Genomic DNA, 26,412 nt, shown 5'->3' with positions numbered 1-26,412 from the left:
TCTTCAAATCTTGTTTTATGTACATTTTTGAGTGTCCATTGCTTACACTGCTGTTACCCTGGTAATCTTCATGAGCTACAAACAAGCACTAAGCTCAAAGTTCTGCATAGCAGCATGTAGAGAACTTCGATAAAAATCTTTGCCTGGATAGCTTATGACAAGTAAAAGTTCATGTGAGCATTCTTATGTTCACTTTATAAATCACTTTTGTTTTTGTTCTTGCAGATTGAAGGATCAAATCCAGCACTTGTGTTCCTCCAGAAATGTTAGCTTTGCAAAGGAATTTGAAATATAGAACAAGCATTGGTCCTTAGGATGCTTATGAGTGCAGCTTCTGGCTCTGTTCAGGGCTTGAAACCCTCTAGCACTGACAGATTTTCCCATAGCTTATTTAAAGTGCTCTGGTCTTTCTACTAGCTCCTTAGGGTTGGGCTTTGTGATGGGTTCTGTATGTTTTCTTTCAGATTGTCATCATTTCCCCATTTAGCACTTGAGGAAATTAAGACCTTTTCAAGCACTTTGTCTGGGGCTATACCATTTTTTGGTAGGCAGGCTAGAATTTGAACACAAGCTAACTGTGTTTATTATTCAAAACCAACTTGACTGTGACAATGCAGAGTGGAAGGATAGAAGGCTGTTTAAGGAGGATTTCGGTTAAAAAAATATAGATATACAATGTATCAACTGTATCATTTATAATTTATTCAAAATAACACAGTAGGGCAAGTGAGTAGCAAGAAAATAAATATTAACTCAGTGTGGGGAGAGAACAAAGCAAGCAAGAATAAAAGAGCCCAAGCTGGCTCTAAGTGGTAAAGATAATGTATGAAGTTGTTTACCAGCTTTTATTGGGCTATAATTAGAGACTGAAAGAAAGCATGTAAGATGTAACACAGCAACCTTCTCTATTTTGGTACAAGATAGTGTTGGTATTGAAGGTCCTTTTCAGCCTTAAGAATATGAATTTGTACAACAGAGCCACAACCTTGAGTGAGACTTAGTCTTCGCGGATTCAGAAGGTGCTCCAAGGTTTTCCAGTGCCCACAAGATCATTGTGATCACTAATTAGGAGGTCCAAGTTGCATGGGAATATTATTAGATTCTTGGATAACAGAAGACTACTAGCATACACTTTTATGTTTTTAATTTCAAAACGGCTGCCAGTAGCAATAGTTCTTGCTACATCAGGGATTTGAAAACATTTTAAGGGTTGTTTTTTGTTTTTTCTATTTATCAAATTTTCTTTCTTTCTTTTTTTTTTCTTTTCTTTTTTTTGGCCATTCCTGGAGCTTGGACTCAGGGCCTGATGGCTAGCACTCTGCCACTTGAGCCACAGTGCTACTTCTGGCCGTTTTCTATATATGTGGTGCTGGGGAATTGAACCCAGGGCTTCATGTATAAGAGGCAAGCACTCTTGCCACTAGGCCATATTCCCATCCCCTTCTTTGTGTCCTTTTCCACTGTGTGGTCACTGTCACAACTACTTATTCTGCCATTTGTAAGATGCAAATAGTCAGAGGATAACTTACATAGTGTATATCACTTATATATTGTAATTTATGTAATATATCAAAGAATAACATATAATTGAAGGAGTAGTCCTGTGTCATGGCATAACTATTTATACAACCATTTTGTGACAAATATTTGTGATTTTCAACCTCTCTGCTGGATTACATATCCTCAGATTTTTATACACATTTCCTTGTCAGGTGGCTATATAAATAGTCAGAGCTCAAACCTAATCCCAATAGTTTATGATCACCTAAGAGTCTTTTTTCTCTTGTTATACATCATAGATAATGCTATTAAAAGAGAACAAATAGAACAAGTGTACTTGCAAGTGATTTCTGGCGTTAAACAAAATACTTGAAAAACATAAAATAATTCTGAGAATTGCCTCTGGGAAATTAACTAGGACCATCAATTGAGCTGAAACATCTCCAAGGATTGTGCTGACACACAGCCAATATTCTGTATGATGGCTGTGGCCAAAAATTATTTGTGAAAGTAGCTACAGTGAATTTAGAGGAAATGGTGAATTTTCCCCTCTCATAATGACAGTGGTAAGAAACCCATCAAAATAATGACAAATGGTATAGCCGACTTTGCTCCACTGATATGATACTCAAATAATACAGTGGTTGAGCACCTCTGCCTAATTACCTAGGCAATACAGTGACAGATAGTTTAGAAATATTGAGGTAGCTATTGATTAAAGCACACGAAAAATGTGAATATTCTTCCAATTTCTGACAGCAAAGATAGACACTGAATTCCTGGCTTTAATGGAGGAGGGTGCGTGACGTCTTTTAATTGCTTAAAGCTTCCTCTAGATTTGGCTTACTTCAAGATTCTTTATTTAAAAATTACAATTAGAAACTGCAAGGGTCTTTTCATAGGATATCTTTCTTCAAATGGAGAAAATTATCAATCATTTTTTTTTTAAGGAAACCCCATTATGGACTCACTTTTAGTTAATTAATTTCCAGTGCTGGGGAATCACACCCAAAACCTAATATATAATAGACAAGTGCTCTATGAAGTGAGCTATTTCAGCCCTTGATATAAAAACTTTCAACATACAATAAATTCATGCTTGTGATATGTAATTTATATTCAGAGAGACTATGTTGGGCTGGGGAGATCTCTGGAATTGCTGAAAATCTAAGTGAATTCTAGTTCCTTATAGCCTCAATTTTTGTGTGTATTTCTTTAAATTAATTCAGTTATATGTATGTCAAATCTCATCACGGCAGGTAAGTTATCCTTCATTTGTGGTAACTAGAATATGCCTATAAATCTATAAGTAAATACCCTGAAAATATATATATATATATGCATGTATATATATACATATATGCACATACACTGGAACATAATAAATTATATAGGACTTTTGACATTCACATACTGAGGACAAAGGAGGTTATGCATAGAATGGTTGACAAAGGCTTAATAGCTATGTGCATATGGTCATACAAAATAATATTCTATGAAATGAACTCCAAGAAAAGGAAACTAGAGACATTTTTAGTTGCCATTGTTGATGTTTTTGTTTTTTTCTTTTGTCATCTTTTTTAGTTTGTATTTGGAGGGCAAGGAAGGGCACCGAAAAAGTACAACAAGAGTGAACAAATACAACAGTGGTATTCACTAGACTCTATGTGGAAAATGAATGGCACATCTTGTGGGTGAGGACAGGAAGAAAAAACCAGGAGAGATGGATCAAAAGATAAACATTGTTCAAAGAAGAATTATACTCATAACACCTTACCTGACTCATGTAACTGTAACTCCTCTGTGTATGAACTCTACAATAACAATTTTTGAAAAGATGCAACATATGGGAATGCATTCTATAAAACAGATGAAACTAGGTTACAGAGTTAAATACCTAAAAAAGCAAACATATTAGGAATACTTAAGCTAGGTATTTATAATACTAGGTACATTGAAGGCTGAGATATGAGAATCATGGTTTGAAGCAAGTTGGGGCAGACAAATCTCCAATTAACCAGCTAAACTTGGAACTGGAGGTGTAGCTTAAGTGACAGTGCCAGCTTTGAGCAGAAAAAGCCAAGTGAGATCACAGAGCCCTGAGTACTACTAGTACATATGCACATCCAATGAATAGTTAGGCACAAAAAATTAATTTCAATCTCCTCCCTGAAGAAAATCACTGCTTTAACTGAATGAACAACATTTGATAATTGTTTTTCACATGAAGGTTGTCACAATTTGACACAATTGTACTACACAGAAGTTCTCAGCCATAGCTCCGCTAGAACAGCTTATGGGGGAATTGGTGATGGCTTTCTTGACTGAGAGTATAGAATTTCGCCACCCTCCCGCCCAATGTTCTATCCAGAGGATTTATTTATGGTCGTGCTTGTCAACTCTCATTTCATTTTTTCTTTCTTCTAAGCTACTTAAATTCATAATTCTGCTGGTGCAAATTACTTAGAGAAAGCCAACTTCATATTGTTAGATAGATGAAACTTTGACTCATCCTTTCATTTTTTTCTCGCCATCTTTCAGGTATAAGTAATACAGCTATTCAACTGCAATGTTTTACCCTAAAACTTGCTATTTATCAGCAAAGATTATCTAACTAGCAAAGTAGCAAAAGCAATCCTACATCACTACATATAAAAATCATTTATAGTTAGAAAAAATCAAATTGGCTACTTCACTTTGACCCTAAAAATTCACAAATATTATAGCTTAACTACAAATGCTTCATAGACATTTTTCCTATTGCAATCTGTCACCAAATTACCAACAGATGTTTGACTGATGTCCATAATTAGGTTCAAATTTCAGGAACTAAAAAAAGTCCTATGCACTACAGTTCATTTTTTAGCAAACTGTGACCCTTACTTTTGTTATTTTTTATATTAAAACAGGTTAATATTTATGTAGTATTTGCTCCATATAAGGCAGTGGGTTGATACTCTTCTGGATTTTAAATTTTTATTTTTTTGTAACAACATTGTGGTAACTAGATATTATTATTATTTACAATTATTTTAAAGAGGAAGAAACCAAAAATTAGGAAATCAAATAAGTTAGGAAGTATAGTTAAAGAATGGTGCAGTCTGTCCAAATCTAATACTATCTAGATAAGAAAATTTAAATTCTAATCTACCCTTTATTTTATTTAATCTGTTTATTTTTATTATCTTTAAGTAGTTGCACAAAGAGGTTTTAAACATCTTCCAGCCTTCTCCCCAATTCTCCCATCCCCATCCATCCCCTCAAGTTACCTAGTTCCATATGCACATATGTATACCTTTATGGTGTAAAAATGTACAGTCTACAAATCTTCTTCTTCTTCTTCTTCTTCTTCTTCTTCTTCTTCTTCTTCTTCTTCTTCTTCTTCTTCTTCTTCTTCTTCTTCTTCTTCTTCTTCTCTTCCTCCTCCTCCTTCTTCTTCTCCTTCTTCTTCTTCTTCTTCCATCCCAGGGCTTGGACTCAGGGCCTGAGCACTGTCCCTGGCTTCCTTTTTGCTCAAGGCTAGCACTCTAACACTTGAGTCACAGTGCCCACTTTGGCTTTTTCTGTGTTTGTGGTACTGAGGTATCGAACCCAGGTCTTCATGCATGCTAGGCGAGTAATCTACTACTAAGCCACATTCCCAGCCACTAAGCAATCTTTTATAATCTATTCCTTGAATTTGTAAATTTAAAACTGTCCAAGTTGAATGATATTGTGATATGCATATTATTATTTATGCATATGTAGCACATTAATATTATATACATGTTTTATATGAATATTATATTGTACATATGCCTCATGCATAGATTTTTGTGATTTTGTTGCTCAAACTTAGAACGTTGCATATGCTAGGCAAACACTCTATCACTGAGCTATATTCACATCTATGTACATATATAAAAACATATATATGCATGTACATATGTATATGCATTTCAAACACTTCAAACTAAAATGTGCCAGCTCATTACAAATGCAGCATGATTTACATGGTCACTTATGATTTCTGCATCTCTACAAAAGAATCTTTAACAAAAGCCATTAAATAGGATGCAATTTGTAAGCCTTTCATTAAATAATGATTCTCAGCTGGATTTCTGAAAAGGGAATATTAATGTAACCATATGTAACTAGCATTGCAAGAAATTAGCTTTGCTGATTTAGTCTTGAATCAATCATTTTAAGCTATGCATTAGACTCTTTGCTGATACATCTTGTCTCAGTCAACTTAGCACAAATTGTGGTTCCAATATAGCCACATTCAGAGTGTAATTAGTATGAAATGCCATCAGTATTTTAAGTCTCTTGGGCTTGTTGGGAGTGATAAAGTCCAAATGTAGAAAAACAAAATGGCGCTATTCAAGGTTCAATGGCTAACTGCTTATTTCCATTACATTACTAAAACTGTTTGCTCTTGGGCATGGGACTTAGGCGATAAGTCAAATTTCAGACGCCAATCTGAAGCTGGATTTGTGGAGGTGGGAACTGGACTGAGTTATTATGTGGGTATGATGTGACAATCCTAACTTGGTTGCCAAGGTTTGAAAATATGAGGAGGGACTCTTAAGTTTTCTTGTAAACTGTGTCACTGGGTCAGTTTTATAACATTTTTCTAAGATGGAAGTATTTAAGAATGATGCTGTCCATACTTATAAATCATAAGAACCTGTTTTGATTTTAGCTCAAAGAGATCAGGAAAGGAATTAGAGTTCTCAATAGAGTGAGCTCATTCATGTCTCCTAGGGAAGATATCATGCTAAGAAGAAGGGCTTGGGTATATGGATTTCGTTGTCACTTAGGTCTCAAAGATACTGGACAGAACTCTATGAAACTGACAGCACAGTTGTGTTCCATCTTTTTCTTAATTTCCTCTTATTTTATAAGAGATTTTCCCGACTTTTAATTTGAATGATTGGGTATAATTTTCCCGCTGTGAAATGTGTTTGGGGGATTAGCCATACTTCATGGTATGATCTTTATTCTTTCTTTCCTGATTAGATTAGGATTCAAATCATGATTCCATTAAGACCAAGACGTAGTGCCATGCCCTTCCTATAAACAAGCACAGAAAATCTGCTTGATTACTCATGCCAGTTTCACCTACTTTTTCTAAAAATTTTTCTTAACCTTTATTTTTTACAAATCCTGGGGTTTGAACTCAGGGCGTGGGCTCTGCCCATGAGCTTTTCTGTGCTACAAGGCTAACACTGTACCTCTTGGCTTTTTTCCCCCTTATTTACTGTCAAAGAGATGTACAGAGAGGTTACAGATTCATACCTTAGGTATTGGATACATTTCTTGTACTGTTTGTTACCTCCTCCCTCATTCCCCCCTCCCCCGTCCCTCTTTTCCTCTCCCCCCATAAGTTGTTCAGTTGGTTTACACCAAAAATTTTTGCATGTATTGCTTTCGTAGTCATTTGTCTTTTTATCCTGTGTCTCTCGATTTTGATATTCCCTTTCACTTTGCTAGTTCTAATACCAGTATATACAGTTTTCAATGTACTCAGATAAGATACAGTGATAATGCAGGTAAACCACAGGAAGGGGATACAAGAGGATCATCAAGAAAAGAAGCTACAGTTTTACATGGCATGTTGAAAGTAATTACAACAGTGATATAACAGTCATTTCCATAACATGGAGTTCATTTCACTTAGCATCATCTTATGTGTTCATAAGGGCATAGCTATTGGGCTCTTGTGATCCTCTGCTGTGACTAGCCTAAAGCTGTGCTAATTATTCCCTATGAGGGAAACCATAGAGTCCATGTTTCTTTGGGTCTGGATCACTTCATATATAACCCAGTAGCCCCAGTTTTGGGCATCTACCTAAAAGACCACAAACAAGAACACACTAAAGTCACCAGCACAACAATGTTTATCGCAGCACAATTTGTCCTAGCTAAATTATGGAACCAACCCAGATGCCCCTCAGTAGACAAATGGATCAGGAAAATGTGGTACATATACACAATGGAATTTTACACCTTTATCAGAAAGAATGCCATTGCCCCATTCGTAAGGAAATGGAAGTATTTGGAAAAAATTATACTAAGTGAAGTGAGCCACACCCAAAGAAACATGGACTCTGTGGTCTCCCTCATAGGGAATAATTAGCACAGGTTTAGGCTAGTCACAGCAGAGGATCACAAGAGCCTAATAGCTATGCCCCTATGAATGCATAACATAATGCTAAGTGAAATGAACTCCATGTTATGGAAACGAGTGATATATCACTGTTGTAATTACTCTCAACATGCCTCTTGGCTTTTTTTGAGTAGTCTATTGGAGATATGAGTCTTACAAACTTTCCTGCCTGGGCTGGCTTTGAAGCAAGATCTTCTGATCTCAGCTTCTTAAGTAAGCTAGTATTACAGGTATGAGCCAGTGGTGCCCAGCTTCCTTTGCCTTTTTAATCTAATATATTTGATAGCAATGCCTATGAGCTGCTTCAATCTATCATTTTATTTGGAGATATTAAATCCTTTCTACATGATTGAAATTTCTTCCAGAAAAAGTAGAATATGAAATTAATCAAAGATGTAAAATAAGCAAGGACACTGGCCAGAGTCATTGCAATAGTACAGGAGTAAAGGATTAGTTGATTCAAACTAGTTAGTTTCTGGGGCATATTTCATGAGCATATTTTGCCAGTGTTAAGCAACAGAAGATCTCTAGCCTGATGTGCTGATTAAAGCCTTAACACAAAGTACTTCAATTATCGTGGTCTGTCAAGAACAGATTGGGCTTCTATTTCTGCTCTTTGGCATATATTCTAGTGGTATGCAGGTAATTTTAGTTGTATTGAAGCCTCCAAGAAGGTAATGCAGTGTCTCCTAAGTACTCATTTAAAATGAATGCTGTATATGATTAATCCAATACAAATATTTAGTCAAACCCAAACAAATTGCAGAAGCAAAATTGTCTTATTGTTTTGATATTTATCCTACAACAACAGCCACCAATACAGGTGGTTTTATGTCTTCAAATTTAAACAACTACTGCCAAAGATCAAACAAAGCAAAGCAAAGTTAGGATCTTTTTTTTAAATCTTCTCTCTGTCTCTCTGTGTCTCTCTCTCAATCTATGTCTCTTCTCTCTCTCTCTCTCTCTCTCTCTCTCTCTCTCTCTCTTTCTTGGTCTCTCTCTCTCTCTTCCCTTCTTGACTGGGATTCTTCATCTCTACCATAGAAAACTCAAAATGACTTGGGTTATTATTCCAACTTTGGTTCCTAACTAATGCCATTCAGGATACCTTGGCCTGGCACTAATTCACTACTTCAAATGGATTCTTAAGGGAACTAGAACTGATTCTCTTGTGAAATCCCAGTGGAGAAAGGCTTCTAAAGACTTGAAGAATTTTCATTAGCCTGAAAGATCCTTGAGAATATTTCTTATTCATCAGTGTCTCTAACAGCTGTCCAACTTAACTTCTTATCCACATTAATTAATCAAATAATATTTGACTTTAATTAAATAAGGTACAATTCCAAAAAAACTTGCTCTTCCTGAAGAATGGTAGAAATATTGGAAAGTTTTCCTAATGCTCTCTTTCCTCAACACATCTATCCCTCTTCTGTCTTTCATATCTAATAGACTGTATTTTAGTAATTCCCCCCCCCCCAAATAGACTGTAAGGGCCTTTTTTTTCCTTCCTGTTTCCATTCAGTACTCTACTCTCAGTGCTCAGAAGAGTACCTGGCACATAATGAATAACTAGTAGACTTGTGTGTGTGTGTGTGTGTGTGTGTGTGTGTGTGTGTTAATGGGCTTGAACTCAGGGCCTGGGCACTATCAATGAGCCTCTTTGTGTTCAAAGCTAGCACCCTACCACTTTGAGCCACAGCAACATTTCCGGCTTTTGAGTGGTTAATTGGAGATAAGAGTCTCATGGGGACATTTTGGCCCTGGCTGGCTTTGAACTACAATCCTCAGATCTCAGCCTCCTGAGTAGCGAGGATTACAGATATGAGCCACCAGCCCCTAGCTATCTAATAGACTTTTAAAGGACAAAGAAATATTTACAAGTTTGTGTGAAAAGTTCAAGTAACATATAATTACTCATTTTTAAATTATATTGTGTATTTTGGCCATTTTTATCGTTAGTCCTTGGTCTCCTGTCATGTTCCTAGACCCCATACCCTCAGTCATGATGCTATTCCCTTTCCCTGGTTCTCTGCTTATCTAGCTATAATTTAGCTCAAACTCAAACTTAATGAAGTAAGTTTAGCCCTTTTTCTTCTCTTCTTTATACTGTTAACTGGATCTTTCTCTGTATTATCCTGGCTGTAAAACGAAAAACGTCAAAGGATTTTTGAAGTTTGGAGACAACTTTCCTTACTTATTACTGGAATAATATCTTTGCTCATAGGACATACTTTCAATTTACTTGACTAGATAATTTCCCATAGCTAATGATGTCTTACCTTTTAAAACCCAAAGAGAATATTAAAGAGATTTCTCAAATAACAAAACACCTGCCATTTGATGTGTTCTACTTCTACTTTTATAGTATGGCTTAGTAAGTTTATTTTATTTTTGGTTTTCTCTGGAGAACTAGCCCCAGACCTTTTATTATTTTTTTTTGAGGGTAGCATAGGGAAGTGGTTCTAGAGAGAAAGAAGATACTGAAGAGTAATGCATTTAAGGATGCATAAATGAGTGCTCATTACTAACTGGCACTTTCTGAGAGGCTGTCAGATGGGCTCCAGATTTGTCTCAGAAGAAGTGGAAAGAGTGCTACTGTTTCTTACAGTGCAGGAATGAACTTCTGACTTATCTAGTATGAGGACCCTATGACTGAAGGAAGCACTAAAAGCTAGCTCAGTGCCAGACTGAGTGCTACTGTAGCTGGGATAAAAGGTGGATTGAGAGTATAAAAGGTAGTGCCTTGAGTTAACTATGTAATCTAACACTGAACAAACTCTAAGTTTGAAATCCAATTCTAAACTCTTATTAGCTGCATGATCTTGGACAGACAAAATACCACTGCTTCTCTCAGCCTACATTTCTATACAAATAAAGACTACTCCTCACAAATTAAATTATAATAACATCTAAATGAGCTAAAATACAGTATGTTTATTTTTAAAATAAAATAATGTCCAAACAAATAAATAACAGAATAAATAGCATGTAGATATTTGAAGATAATTTAAGAAACAAAATAATAAAACTGATTTCAGAATAGGTGTTTCAAATACACTAGTTGTTATCGTAAGACATAAACTTAAAGAAATTGGCCATTGAGTGACTATCTGAATTAAGCTCAAGAAATAAATTATTTTTCCAAATTCTTCTTTAGAAGAGGATACTGCTTCTCATAGTCAGCAGGTTCCCACGTATGTGTTTTCCCTCATCCAAAGCATTAGTTGAGGTGCTGTAGGAATCCTCTTGCCTAAGGAAGAATGAAAGTGTCCATCCCACAAGCATGGAGGGATTCCTGAGTATTCCAAGGTGAAAACATGAATCAGCTTTTGTAAGCATATTTAGGGTTTTCTGAAATTGTATCCTTTACTGAGCTTAATGACTGGTAACAGCAAAATGCCTGTGGTTGTTTCAGTTAGGTAAAAACATTATATTAAAGGCTGGATTTGTAGTTGATTCTGGAACCAATTGAATTATTTAGGATTTTGTCTGGGTTAGTTTATGTCACTTTTGTAATTCTTTATGATTACTTTATTTAAGTAGGTCTGTGTTGAATGAGTAGACACACATTAGCACTAAATATTTACAAAATATTTCTAAGTGTTCAAAGCCCTTCTGTGTTTGTGAATCTCATAATGACAAGTCTTGATAGTTCAATATGAAGTGTCTGTGTGTATCTGAATATGTGCAACATGTGTGCATATGTGTACATTTCCATGGAATGTATGAATAGGAAAATCCTAGGAGGCCACTAAGTATATCAGATACAATCTCACTGTAATCTGGAAATTTTTTTTTCTGTCCCTAATGCTTTTCTTCAACTCAACATCACATCTGACATTGAATGTCCAATGAGCCAATTCATCAGAAATGTCAGAAACGTTTCATCTGAAGGTGGGTAACTTATGACAGTGTTGTGTACCAACAAGGCAAGGTTAGAGTTTCCATTAAAGGATGAAGAGTACTAAACAGCACAGTGAGGGGATCTGGAGTACCCTAGATCTGCTGTGTCCACAGTAGGCCTTTGACATGGCTTTAATGGGTTATAAATTATATTTTATGAAGTTGATAAAGTATTTATTTTTTTATTCTTTCTCTATCAGGTACATTTTTTCATGCCCATACAAAAAGGTGGGCAGACATCAATAACTCCTGGAAGAATGATGAATGTGTTAGCTTCATCTTTCTGTAATAAAATACCTGGCGTTATTAACCTAGAAAAGACTTATTTAGCTTATGATTCAGTATGAGCCAGTCTCAGGCTGAATATCACCACTGCTTTGGGCTTCTAGTGAGAACAGTGCTTCATAGTGGCAACAAATGTCAGCGTAAACTATTCACTTTAGGAACTAAGAAATCAAGAATGACTGGATCATCTGGGATCCCCAAATCCTCTTCAGAGGCATTCTTCCAATAGCCTAAGGACCTCTTGCTAGATCTCTCTCATTAAAGGTCCTTTTAGCACTATCCCCAAAGCCTATACGTGGGCCTTTAAACGTGGGCCTTTGGGGGAATTCTCATTCTAAATCACAGGAGGGATTCAGACAAAGAAGACATCTCTATGGCTTGAGAGGGGATGTTAAAGACAGCACCAAGGACCATCTCAGGGACTGTGGTGAGAAATGTCACAGGTAAGGATTGTGTGTGTGTTTTTTTTAAGTTTCTTAACGAAGGCACAGGGCTAGGGATGGCTTGTCAGTACAGGAGGTTGATTATCCTTAGAACTTTGAGTCCAGCCAAATGTAGAGTCTGCCAGCACTCCACTACCAAACATGACCATGGAGCAGATAGTTGTCTAAGAGTGAGAGAGACAGTCTCTATAGTACTAGTGGCCTACATTCTTACACATACACAAATTAGAAAGAGGTTTGAAGGGATAGTTAATCAGTTCTCATAGAAGGTTAAGTTGCTGAATTGAGGAGCAATGGGATGTGGTACTTGAGAATTTTTTGCTATAGAAAATAATAAAAAAAAAACCCCAACACTTCCCAGTGCCCTTAAATATTATGTGGATAAATTTATGGCAGCAATAACAATTTTCAAAGGAAATATGACCTTCTATGTATCTTGTCTATGCCGTTGTCTATGTACTCTAGGGAGAGAATTCTCTCATACTTTCATCTCAGGAGAAAATTCTAATGCTTTCCTATCTTTATCACCAGGTAGAAATAGCAAATCAATGTTATATGAATTATTTTGTGCCTTAATAGGATTTATAATTTTCTGAATTCACAGAAGAGGCTCCTGTTCATGATTAGTATGAGGTAGCTTTTATGGCTTTTTTGTTAGCAAATTCAAATTGCAAATATTTATTAAATATAGTCAATATAGGACAAGAAAATACTGTCAGAAACTTGGGAAATTTCTAGCACTTTGAGATTTCTAATTCTTTTTGTTGTTGTTATTTTTTTCTCAGTAATGGGGCTTGACTTCAGGGACTGAGCACTGTTTCTAAGCTTCTTTGCTCAAGGCTAGCTCTCTACCACTTTTCTGCAGTTTTCTGCTAGTTAGTTGGAGATTAGGGTCTCACTGACTTTTCTGCCCTGGTTGGCTTTGAATCCTCAGACTTCAGTTTCCCGAGTAGATAGGATTTTAGGTGCGAGCTACCAATGCCCTGCAGAGACCTCTAGTTTTGATGACTAGGATAGACTTGTAATGCAGTGTCCAAGGTTGATGAATGGATTCTAGGTGAAAGCAAGATGGTGGCAATCTGCTGAATAGGCCCATTGAGAGAGGATTTGGGTTTCCCATATTTAATAGCAGTGGCTTGGGTATATAGTAGTGGGTGGCAATAAAAGTTATTTGAGATGTCACTTTATACAGAATAATAATGACTTTAAAAAGGTGTGAATTGAAATGAAACGACTAAAACTCTGAAGTTTCAAGACAAGTTAGGCAATATAAATAATCAAAATATCATTTGGCTTCAGCTGGAGCCTGAATTCTAAACAGCTTATGCATTTTTAAGTCAGAATTACAGGAAAAACATTGATAGCTAAATAAACAGGGTGAGTACATGATTAATGTTTTAGAACAGTAAACACTTCACATTTGTAACATTCCTTTAACAGATTGGTCTGGAAACCTTGTTTTCATTCCTGCTTTGCAATCTGTGTTTTGTTTATTTATTCTCTTTAGGCTGAATTTTCCCCTTTTCATTTACCTTTAGTCGTAATTTACTCTAGGGGGCAAAGTGAAAACGTCTAAAATAAGTGAATACCTAAAATAATTAGAATCTTTAAGACTGAGCAATAATCAACTCAAAGTAATAATCAACTTTCTTTTCGCTAAGATGAATGGTGAATATTAAAAAAATACTATGAATGGCCATTTTCTTTAGATTCTTCAAAGACTGCTAAAACTGTACTTTGTATTTCTGGCAACAAAAATCCAGAAAAAATTTGGAGCTAAGAAGTGTTAGGATCTTTTTTTGTTGTTTATTATCTTGGGAATGTAAGCAGAGAGAGAAGTTCTGAATAGGGAATTCCCTGCATAGATTCCAACAGTCTTGGCTAAAATGTGCATACGTACTCTAGTATTAAATATAGAAAACAAATTCACCACAGATGCTTTAGGAAAACATAATTTAAAAAGATACAAAAGATTCTTATGAATTTTAAAGATCAAACATGAAAAAGCTCTAGAAATGATTCAATGATAAAATGCTCGATTGGATTTCAGGTCTGCTCCAACTTCAGTGAAATCCACTTGTCAACAGAGAGGCTGCCAAGTCTTGTAGAAGAAGTCTCAATGACTACAATTGGGTTGAGGTTGCTAGTACATTGAAAACCAGCAATATAAACTCTGGCATCCTATGAGAGAAGGGTAGAGATACATGGCCCCGGGAAATTTTATGATAAAACTCACAAACTGGCTATTCAAAAGAATATCTTTTGGGAAGAAATTTAGATCTCTGTATTATTATTATTATGTTTTTGGCCAGTCCTGGGGCTTGGACTCAGGTCCTGAGCACTATCCCTGGCTTCTTTTTTTTTTTTTTGGCCAGTCCTGGGCCTTGGACTCAGGGCCTGAGCACTGTCCCTGGCTTCTTTTTGCTCAAGGCTAGCACTCTGCCACTTGAGCCACAGTGCCACTTCTGGCCATTTTCTGTATATGTGGTGCTGAGGAATCAAACCCAGGGCCTCATGTATACCAGGCAAGCACTCTTGCCACTAGGCCATATTCCCAGCCCCATGCCCCTGGCTTCTTTTTGCTCATGTGGTGCTGAGGAATTGAACCAAGGGATTCATGTATATGAGGCAAGCATTCTTGCCACTAGGCCATATATCCAGCCCCAGAAATTTAGATCTCTTCAGTGAGCTGAGGTAAGTCTACAGCATGATGTAAACAATTCTCACTCCAGAAAAAGTGTCTAAAGATGGCCCAAGCATCAATGTTCTCTCTTTCAGGCTCTTGTTTGTTCATTATGTTTGTCCGCAGAACAATGCCAGTTTACTGCTGTGTTGCTCATCATCCACCATAATCAAAGGTTTGCTTGAGCTGACAGTGTAGAAAATACCTCTTTATGATCCACCAGCCCATCATTTCTTTCAAAAGCTTATTTTAGTTCTTAAGACTCAATAGCATATAGAAATGCAGGTTTATGTTAGCCAGAGACAGTGCTATTTTGAGCTTTCTTGAAAGATCGGTACCCACAAAAACATTAGGGTAACAGGCTATTTCTCTGCAGAATCCTTATGATGGATTTGGTGGAAGGTAAAATAATTTGCCTGGAAGATTATCCAGGAGAGAAATAGTGCAGCTGCACTATGTGTTTGAATCCAGCACCACATGGTTCAGCCCACTCTGCTTGTGATTGCCCTTCCATACTGTCATGTTGAAAACCACGGAGAGGCTGGCATGAAGCACAAAGCACAAAACACTGTGGGGCACTGGTGGTTCACATCTGTAATCCTAGATACTCAGGAGGCTACTACTACTAGCTACTCATCTTAGGATTGAGGATCGAAGCCATCCTGGGCAGAATAGTTCATATATATATATATATATATATATATATATATATATATATATATATTTACCCAATAGCTGAGCATCTTTTTCTAGTCTTGAGCAAAAAAAAATCCCCGAGGGACAGAGCCCAGACCCTGAGTTCAAGCCCCAGGCCCAACATGGAAAACAAAAAGCACAAAACACATTTTTCTCATTCATCTTCCAAAGGCTATTGTGCCCTATATTGTGTTGAGATAACTTGAAAAAGCACTTTTTCTGCATAAATTCCAAAATAAAGCATTCAGAGTTCCTAGTTCACAGAATTGGTCTGAAAGACATGCTATTGCCTCCCTCTCCCTTACAATCATTGAGAACATATTTTAGAGAAGTGTTCTGGAGATACCAGAACAAATAATCCCTTGAGAAATTTACAATCTAGGGTGAGTACAGAAGTATAAAGAGGAAGCTATAAAGAGCAAGGCCGAATGGAATGAAATAAGAGTCATTATGCTAAAGCAAACCATAACCATCGCTATGCTGAAGTTAAACTAATCTGGAAGAAATTTTTCCAAGAAGGGAGATTTTGACAGATAAATAGGATATATATATATATATATATATATATATATATATATATATACATATATATATATGAATAGAGCGAAAGATATTTAGGTCAAGTTGGGGAGATGATGCATGATTGAAATGTAAAGACAGGAAGGGTGCAAAGTCAGAACTAAACTTGATTTTGGAGCAGATAGTTGAGGATGACAAATATTCATTCACCAAACACTTCCTTTTTACTTAGGATAAACCAGTACTATCCTAAGTGCTCTAGTCATTTTTCATAAAAACTTGGAAGACTTATATGTTCTGGTATTCTTGTTCCAGAGAGGACGATATTAAGGACAGATAGGGTAACCAGACATAGAAGGTCAATACATATGGCAGGTACCAGCATTGGATGAGATTCATAGCTGGTATAGCTCTCTCCAGTTCCAGTATCTGTGCTTGACTTGTACATGTATGAGTCTTAGGATTTCCTGCAATATTCTGTAAATTATTATGAACCTTTCATAGCTTTTGAAGAGGCCAGTGATGGAATGTGGGTGGTAGGGAATTCATCTTAGTAATATGGTGATAGCTCTACTACAACCCCTGCCACAGATCTTATATTCAAGGTGATGTGCTAGTTTTATTATTGTTTGTTTGTTTGATTACATGTACTGGAGTTCTCTGGTCGTTACCTTGGGTAAAAAGTCACATAGAAAAGAACAGTGGCTATGATGGCAACACTTATTCCTAAGTGTTCTTCTAGGACCTCAGGCTTTGCCCTTGTGAACTGGTCCAGTCATCTGATGAAGTATTGGACAAGCTGTATAGTACAAGTTGGTGTTTCTTTAACAATTCTGCCAGGTACCATTTCTCCCACAGGTTTCTTTGTTGGCAGTGCTATTTCTTAAAGCAAGACAGCTGTGACAGTGGTGTCTGCCCAGAATTGTTGCAGAACATACTGCTTTTCCCTGGAATGGTGACTCCTGACATCTCCCTGCAAGTGTTCTCTTAGAACTGAGGAAGAAAGGTCGCCAAATAGTACAAACTATGCGCTCATGTTCCATAAAAAGTTTAAAGAAAGAGCTCCTTCAATTTTTATTTTCAGTTGTATCATGTTCACACAGTTTCAGAGGATGACAAACATCAGCTAATGCTCCTTTCAACCAACTTAGAGGCTTGCCTGCCCCTGTTGTCTTTTTGCCTGTCTCCCACTGTTTTTCTGCCTCCCATGGCTTCTTTTAAAGTGCTTTAAAGTATAAGACATGAAAATCTGGACAAATTAAAATCTTTGGGAAACCAGAATGTTACTGTAGGCATAGTTTAAATAAATATGAAGTACCACACTTAATCCAAACCCTTATAACAAAACACTACTTTAAACAGTCAAGTGAAGAAAACTGAAATCCAGAGCATTTCAGTTCGTAAGGTTGCCCAGCTCACAGAAAATTGAATCATAGCTCAGAGTTAGGTGTGAGGCCTTTCCATTAAGCCTTTGGGCTGGGAATGTAGCTTAGTGGTAGGTGCTTGCCCATGCATGAAACCTTGGGTTTCATGAGCTGTGGCTCAAGTGGTAGAGTGCTAGCCTTGAGCAAAAGAAGCCAGGGATAGTGCTCAGACCTTGAGTTCAAGCCCAGAGACTGGCAAGAAAAAACAAAAACAAACAAACAAAAAAACAAAACAAAAAAAACCCCTGCCCCTTTGATAAAGAAACTATGGACAAGCCAGATGCTAGGGGCTCATGCTTGTAATCCTAGCTGCTCAGGAGACTGAGATGTGAGGAACCCAGTTCAAAGTGAGCCTGGGCAAGAAAGTCGGTGAGACTCTCATCTCCAATAAAGGACTCAGTAAAAGCCAGAGTGATGTTGTAGCTCAAGTGGTAGAGTGCTAGCCTTGAACAAAGAGAGGCTCAGGGATAGTGCCCAAGCCCTGAGTTCAAGCCTTGGGACGTGCAAAAACAAAACAAAACAAAACAAAACAGAAAACAGCAACAAAAAAACCCTGAAAAAAGGAAAGTTTATATGGACAAAATCTTAGTTTGAAATTTAAGTACATTGGAGGTTAAAGGTGGGTATTTAAGAATAAGTAGCAAAGCTTAAATAGTAAATTTGCATAATTAATGATTCTATTCATATCAATTTGGCACATGTTATAGTCAAAGTGCTAAAATAGCTGTCAGAAACACAAAGGAGGCTACATTTGGAGCGATCATGAGCTTAACCAGATTGTCCTTGCTACTCAGGTAGTAGTTACCAAGAAATTAAGTCCTAGTGTCCAGATTACAAATGTTTCAGTTTTATTTTTGTTTGTAGTTTTTGCTAGTCCTAGCTCTTGAACTCAGGGCCTGAACTCTGTCCCTGAGCTTCTATCTGCTCAAGGCTAATGTTCTACCACTTGAGCAACAGCAACATTTCTGTTTTTTTTTTTTTTTTCTGAGTATTTTATTGGAGATAACAGTCTCATCTTGTCCAGGCTGGTTTTGAACCATGATCCTCAGCTCTCAGCCTTGCGAGTAGCTAGAATTACAGGCATGAACTACCAGAACCTGGCTACAAATATTGCTTTTACAATGTACATATAACCTAATATGTTAAATTATTTTGGAAAAGCCATAGTGTTAACAGATATTTTTAGAGTGTCAACATTGTGTCTAAAACTAAAGAATGAATACAACTTCTTTTATAGGTCAATGGTTAGAACTGAAAGATCAGCAAAATCAAAATAATATTCCTGCTTTCCATCAGTGACCTAATGCCTCAGACATTTCAGAAAACAATTCTTAATATTTTGTGGGCTTTCACTTTAACTCTAAATATGCTCTCTTCCCATAGTTAAGAAATCCTGTAGGATTTTATAGCTAATATCCTTAATTTTGAAGAAGACATAGGGTTGAAATTCTTTAGCTGGATAGTAAAAGAAAAAAATGTCTGTCTGCACACTCTCATAAAAAATTATTCTACTCTCTCACAAAGTAAGCTTTAGGGATTTCATGCAATAGCGACCTTGCAAAGTTTGAATTCCAAGTGGTAGAACATAGTTCATAAAAGGACAGAGAATTTGTTGTATTAATTTGACCAATATACATAGTATATTACAACCGATCAACTGATTGCATCATCTATTATGTTGTTCTCTCTGTTTTGGTAGTAGCCCCAAATATACTATCTACTCCACAACTATATTTTTAAAATATTAAAGACTTTCATATGCTTTGTAAAGTAATGGAATATGATACATGTGATCTATCTAATCTCTCTCTTTATCATCTATTATCTATCTATCATCTATTTTCTATCATCTATTATAGCTATCTATCTAATAGCAATGGACATTTCCATGCTAAGTGGTTGAAATGAAATCTTTCTACCTAATCAAATCTTATTTAGTAAATGATCTTACGTCTAGCACCATGGCATCCATTTCATATAAGGACAAAAGAACCTCCGGACATCGCCTCTGTCATATTTACCTTACGCTTAGTAGCCTAGTAGGGCTGGCAGGGCTTGTCTCCTGGCATACAAGGTCTAAGGCAGAATGTGCAGGAATTGAGCTGCATTTCCACCATTCCACCATGCCCTCCCAGGTGAGTGCCTGGGCTTCATGCTCGTACTTCTAAAGCAAGCAAACTTTAAGCTAATTATGTGCTAGTGTATTCTCCCTTGCTGAATTTTGGCAGGTTGCTTCTGTAAATTATGAAAAATAAATGTGAAATATGCAGATGTCTTTTGTTTGAAGCAGATGTTTGGTCCGGCTAGCCAGAATCCAATCAGCTGTTCCCCTGGGGACCTTCCCCACACAACATTATCCCAGTGCAGTTCAGGAACATGAAGGGGTGATCAGAATTGCACTTCACAGGCCTTTGAGAAATAATCTGTACTTAGAGGTCTTTGTTAGGGAGAATTAAAACTAGAACTATCCCAGCCTTCAGAGAGTATATTGTCTGTGGTAAAGACAGTAGATATAAATGGTTTCTTCTTGGAAGTGGGGAAAATGTGGACTCAGTGTTACTCTGGGCCAAAGGCTGGCCTTCTCCCAGCATCTTGCTTTGGGCCAAGAATTCTATTTTTGATTGAGTCACTGAATGCTGATTTAGTGGCTCTATTTTAAGTGGACCTCATTTTAACTTTAGCAGCAAATAAGACTTTGTAAAATATGTTTAGGAGTAACATATACATATATATGGTATGAACTATATATTATATAAATATATGTTTACATAAGCATATACAAATAATATAAACATAGCTGTTTACATTACATATTTGAACAAGTAACTCTGTATTTGTAAATGTTCTACATTGTTACAGCTGTCCATCAGTATCGCTTCACAGTCTCCTAAGCAAAAATAGAAATGAATTGGTAGATTACGTGGGCTCCAATGGAAGAGAAATGACTTACAGAGCTAGTCAATGATGAGATTGCCATTGAGGGTAGCTTAAATGACGCGCTTAACCCAGAAGGGTGAAATGGCTATCACTTCCAGGCTCTGCTGACCAACAGCATGTGACTTCAGGATGGTATACAACTATTTCTAGCCTCAGTTTTCTTATCCTAGCATTTTCTGCAGAGAATTTGTTTAGTGAGAGTGTCAGTCAAGTTCTTAGACACAAAGTGTCTGTGCTTAACATATTGCTGAGGAACATTTTACTCAATAATTAAGAGCTCATTTTCTATCACTTCCTAGTAAGGATTTATTCTTGTGTTTAGATAGTTATTGTAGTTTACCACTTATCTTTTGTATTGTAAAATGAACACATTACCCTTCTTTCATTTACAGGGAAGTTGAAAAGTTGGTGTATATGTTGTGTGTGTGTGTGTGTGTGTGTGTGTATGTGTGTGTGTGTGTGTGTGTGTGTGTGGTGTGGGGTTACATGACATTTCACTGTCCTTGTAGTTTACTTTCTTTTGAAGGAAACTAAGTTTCTTTAGCTTCACCAGGTCTGTTTATAACACTGTTTCTCTCTTCTAAATTCATTCACAATCCCTAGTTCTTCAATTGTAAAGTTTCATAGTATTTTAGGGTCCAATTGATATGAATGTACTGGGAAATGTTATAATGAGGTAATATTTATTGAGCACCAACTATGTGCTAAGTACTTAAAATACTCCGTGGGGACAAGACAAGTGCCCTTTTTTGATGGATCTCTCTCTTGCTATGGTATAAATAATTAGGGAATACTTCAGAGCCTCTGAACCTAAAGCCACCCTTCATGTTTCTACAACTGTATGACCCAGGGGTTTTGTTTTAGCGACAACATTATAGAGTTAATACACATTTTATTTCTGTATCTTCAACATTATGTATTTTTCTAGGAACATTTTTTACCATATGTACAATAATGACATGAGTAACATGGTTAAAAGTGACATTTTTATCAAATGGTAGATTATTACTTTTTAAATCATAAAGTTAATAAGTAGCTTTGGCAATAGCTAGACACAAACTGAGCATTCTTTTTGCAATGCACTTTGTTATCTACATAAAAAATGAACCTTCTGAAGCTGTTCAAAACATCTTAAGAGAAAGGAATATAAGAAAAGAATATAATCAAAATAAAATTAGTAAAAAATGGAATATATAGTTTAGAGCTACTATGAAATTAACTCTACATAATCTATACATTTAGATAATTATAACTCCTGTTGGTGAAATATCAAGTGACATAATTTGTCTAATATTCAGATTCATAAAATGGATAATAGTATATATGCTATGTACTATTATATATTATGTAGCATACAAGATACATGATTCATATTATATGTATATAATGTAATATATTTTGTGTATATATAATTTGGGTGACTATATATTATTTACATATTATATATTATTTGGGTGATTAAAATATATATGGAGAAATTATATGAACTTGGGTCATGTTTTGGACAACTTTGTGAAACATTTTGGTGCCTTTTCTTATTCCTTTGGAAATGAAGGAAATTGAGTCTCAGAGAACTTACATGATGTATCTAAGCCTGTACAAATAAAAAAAATCCCACAAAACTCCAATGTTAGCCTAGCTTTTGTGACTCAAAATTAAGCATGTTTCTGCTCTAGATCCCGCGAATCTCAAATTACGCAGGAATAATTTAAAAGCTATATTAATACAAACAAGTTAATCAAATATAGACACAACACAGAAACATTTGAGAAAAATGTAAAAGACAAGTTTAGGGAGGCTTACTGGGATTGGATGTAAGTATGGGAGAAGATGGGACTGTATTAATCTATATATTGTATTGTACATATTGTATGTATTGTAATCTTCCTAATTATCTCTTCAATTCTAATTTCCTTTCTCCTTTAGGTTTATAGTCCAAAATTATTTTTCCAATTTTGTAGGCATTTATTTGTCTTACAGCATTTATTCTGCCATGTTTATTCTGAGGAAGTGTATCCTGTGGCCAAGGGGCAGTCCCATAGGAATTAGAGATGGTGGAAGATGATGAAAGATGATGACAGTTTTCTTCTATCAGCTATTTAGATAGAGTCCAAATAGTTACCAGATCTGAAAGATATTATAAACTATGACCAACACCTTGAGAAATTTGATTTTGAATTATCTGATTACTTTTATTATTATTGTTATTATTATTTTTGGTAAAAAAATTTAGGCAGTTCCAAAATAGATGTGTAAAATCAATAACAACAATAATATAATTCTTTGTAAACCTATACCCAGAGCTGAGGAGAATAAATTTGAAAGACATCATGAATGCGTTTTCTCTAGCTTTAACTACCTCATCAAAGAATATTATTTTTTAAAAAGAAGCCTCATAAAGATGTATGAATATATAGACCTATGATTATTCAAAAAAATTGTACAAATCAAAATAAATTTGCCAGAGCAATTTAAAATAATTAACCTTTGACAAACCTCCCTCTCTGGTAATGGAATAGTAACTATATGAATAAAAGATAAGTCGTGACATTCAATGAATTACAATATTCATCCCATAAATTACTTGATATAATAGCTCTATAGTCTACATTTTTATAACACTAAAATGTCCCAAACACTAAAGAAACCATTCATTTTCAGTGTGTGGTTTGCAGATAGATTGGGTAATTCTTTCAGCTTTCTGTAGCTATCTTTCAGTTAAAGTCTTCACTATTATTTTTCTCTCTAAATATACTTTTTTGTCATCCTAGCAACCATTTTTGCAGAATGTACACCTGGTAGAATTGAGGTTTGTTCTCATTGCCCACTCACTTATGAAAACAAGTGAGAGTTGACTGATTTGAATGGTATGTGGGGGGGGGGCAGTGTTATAAGGTAGAATGGCCATCTGGCTGATGATCACAGCTGAGAATCCATTGGCCTGTTCACTTGCATAAACTATTGTCCTCTGTCCTCTGGACAGGTTGATGGCTCTTTCCTTGCCTCTGTCTCCATTCCCCTGAAACAAATGAGTGGTAGTATTTTGCTTTCCCAAGGTAAGAGAAGCCATCTTTGACTTCATAAAGACAATTAGAGAGACAATAGAGCAAACACCAGCATTTCATAAAGATAAGAAGTATTTACTGGCACATAAAATCCCCAGGATGGCAGGATGTATACAATATGCTCAAAGATGTTGGGTCTAAAATGTGCTGCAGTTTTAAACAAAGAATGGAAACTCATATCATAGTAATTTCATGAGAAATAAATACACTTCTAGATTCCATTTTATTTACTGAATACAAGATTGTCTAATCATATAAAGGTGATTTGTTAGTTTTCCTTAACACTTCCAAAACATTTGGTAGAGTCTAGTGAACAAAGCAGACCACAAAAAGAGCACTAGTTTTTAGTTCAATATGTATGACTTCTCAGTGTCTCTCTAATGCATTGATATTACAGTAGAATAGAGTTATATAAACACATCCCTTACCATTTCCTTATCCTTGATTTCTTAATTGTGATCTGGATTTAAAAATAAATTTTGCTTTTATTATTTATCTCTGATGAGATGTTTTTTAGACAAAGAATTGGTGTGAATCCAAAATGCTTTCCTGTTTCTTCTGCCCATTTGTTGTAAAATTCTAGAAAATTTCCACTTAACAAATGATCTAGGATAATTGATGAGATCACTAATTCACAGCCCAAACTATCCTTTCTTAGTTTGAAGAGTTTAGTGATATCTTAGCCATATCGTTGGATACATTTTTTGGTTGTTGTTGAAGGAAGTTATAATTTCCCCTCTCTTTAATTCTTTCTCTTCTTCCCCTTCTTCTTTCTTTTCTTCCTTTTTCAGGTTGCATTTCTGAGACAGGAAGATAAAGTCCACTTGATGTTCATCAGAAAATGGAGGGTCTAGATACCAGTGAAGAACCACCTATTGGCTCATCAGTTATAAATTCTTTCCATGTACCATCTATTAGCTTCTTGTGAAAAGAATTTGGCAAACATCCTTGGAAGAAATGATTCTCTTATTCAGTCCTTTCTTTTTAGTTGGAGAACAGAGAACTTAAGAACTTCGTCCAGGGACGAAGCTCAGGGACAGCACCCAGGCTTAGAGTTCAAGCCTTAGGACTGGCACCAACAACAAAACAACAAAACAAACTCACGACATTGATTATTTTCTTTCATATCTACTATCTTTTATATCTATGTGCTTTCAGGTGGAGAATTTCACATCTTCAACTTAGTTTCTACTGCTATAAAACCTAATGATTTTTTCTGAGTAGAGGAAGTCTGAACATATTTGTAATCATCACATCCAATTCCATGTGTATGTGTTTAAGGCCTGGCCAATAGCTTAGGAAAAACTCTTCTATTTCCAACAAAAACAACTGAAATATTCAAGTCTTGGAAAGAAAAGTTGAATTTTATACTTGTCAATCAAAATTAGAATTTTCATGAGTCTCACTCCCCAACTAAAATGGTTGATAATTTAGATGCATATTAATTACTTATACTTCCAACTGATCTGACTGTAAAAAATTGGAAAATGGTAAGATAACTGACTAGATGATAAAAAAATAACTTTGTCCAGTTTTTCACTAGAAGCACAAAGTGTAAGTTGGTAGCAGAGTCTACAGTCTGATTTTTCAACTCTTGGTCTAACATTCATTCAACACAAAGTATGCTACATGTCTATACCTGGAACTGCATACAACATATTCGCTGCTTACCCTAAATTGTGATTTTCTTTTTAGAAAGTAAAAGAATATACATAATTAAATGTTGAAAGTTGTATCTATAATTTTTCCTACTATACGTTTACCTTTTTTTCTAATTTCTTAAGTTTATTTTTAGCAATATATAAGGTCTAGAGAAATCATAACAGACCCATAGTAGAAAGAACATTTCAGATTATAATGATAATGCAAATTCACCCTAAACTTTTATGAGAAGCTTCTAAGCTTTTTATTTTATATTTTTTTGTTGTTGGTTGATTGAGACCCAAAATGAAATTCCCACTGAAATGACTTCTGATCTTTTTCTTTTAAAATTGGGGCAGAGATATAGAAATAAATTATATACCACCTTCTAGAATATATAAATACATATGTGTGCATTTATTCATGTGCATATATACAATGTATATTGTTATATGAATAGACAATATTCATGTATTTACATATTCTGATTGAAGTATGAACAACTTAATGAAATAAAGAGTAAATATTATATGTCATATGATTTTATTATTGCTTAAATATTACAAAATGTACCACAGTTTCTACTCTGTTTTTTTATGAGACAGAGGATTGTTAGATAGCCCAGACTGGCCTTGAACTCAGAATCTATCTCTCAAGTGCTGGGATTACAGGTAGTTACTTCCATGCTGAGCTACTTATTTCATGTTTTCTGAAAGCTAATCAAAGCTCAATGACTTAAACAGAGCAATTTAGGAAAATGGTTTCTTTTTCTTTCTTTCTTAGGTCTGAGATTGTGACTCAAACTTAGTACCTAAGATTTTTACTTATTTAGAGTTCTACCAACTAAGCCACACCTCCAACCCCAAGGAAAAATATCTTAAGGCATTATTTAATTTTGCTGAAAAAACAAAAAAATCATTAGACTGCTAGTGAATTTTGTCTGGTTTAGCTCTTGATAGCAGAGAGTGATTGGCCATTCGAATGTAAGGGTACAATGGAAAATCTGACTGAAATTTCTCTTTTGCCTTCAAATTTGCCACGATCTAATAATGTGAATAATTGAGGAATGACTCAATGTCTTATCACACATGTTTGGTAAGAGCACACTTGTTTGATTATCAGAACACCTTTTAATTTCAAAGGTCTGCAGTACTCCAGTACTTTT

This window comes from Perognathus longimembris, chromosome 8, assembly GCF_023159225.1.
Source record: "Perognathus longimembris pacificus isolate PPM17 chromosome 8, ASM2315922v1, whole genome shotgun sequence".
Classification (NCBI taxonomy): Eukaryota; Metazoa; Chordata; class Mammalia; order Rodentia; family Heteromyidae; genus Perognathus; species Perognathus longimembris.
The sequence above is the reverse complement of the archived record's forward strand: the minus strand, read 5'-3'. Positions refer to the sequence as shown.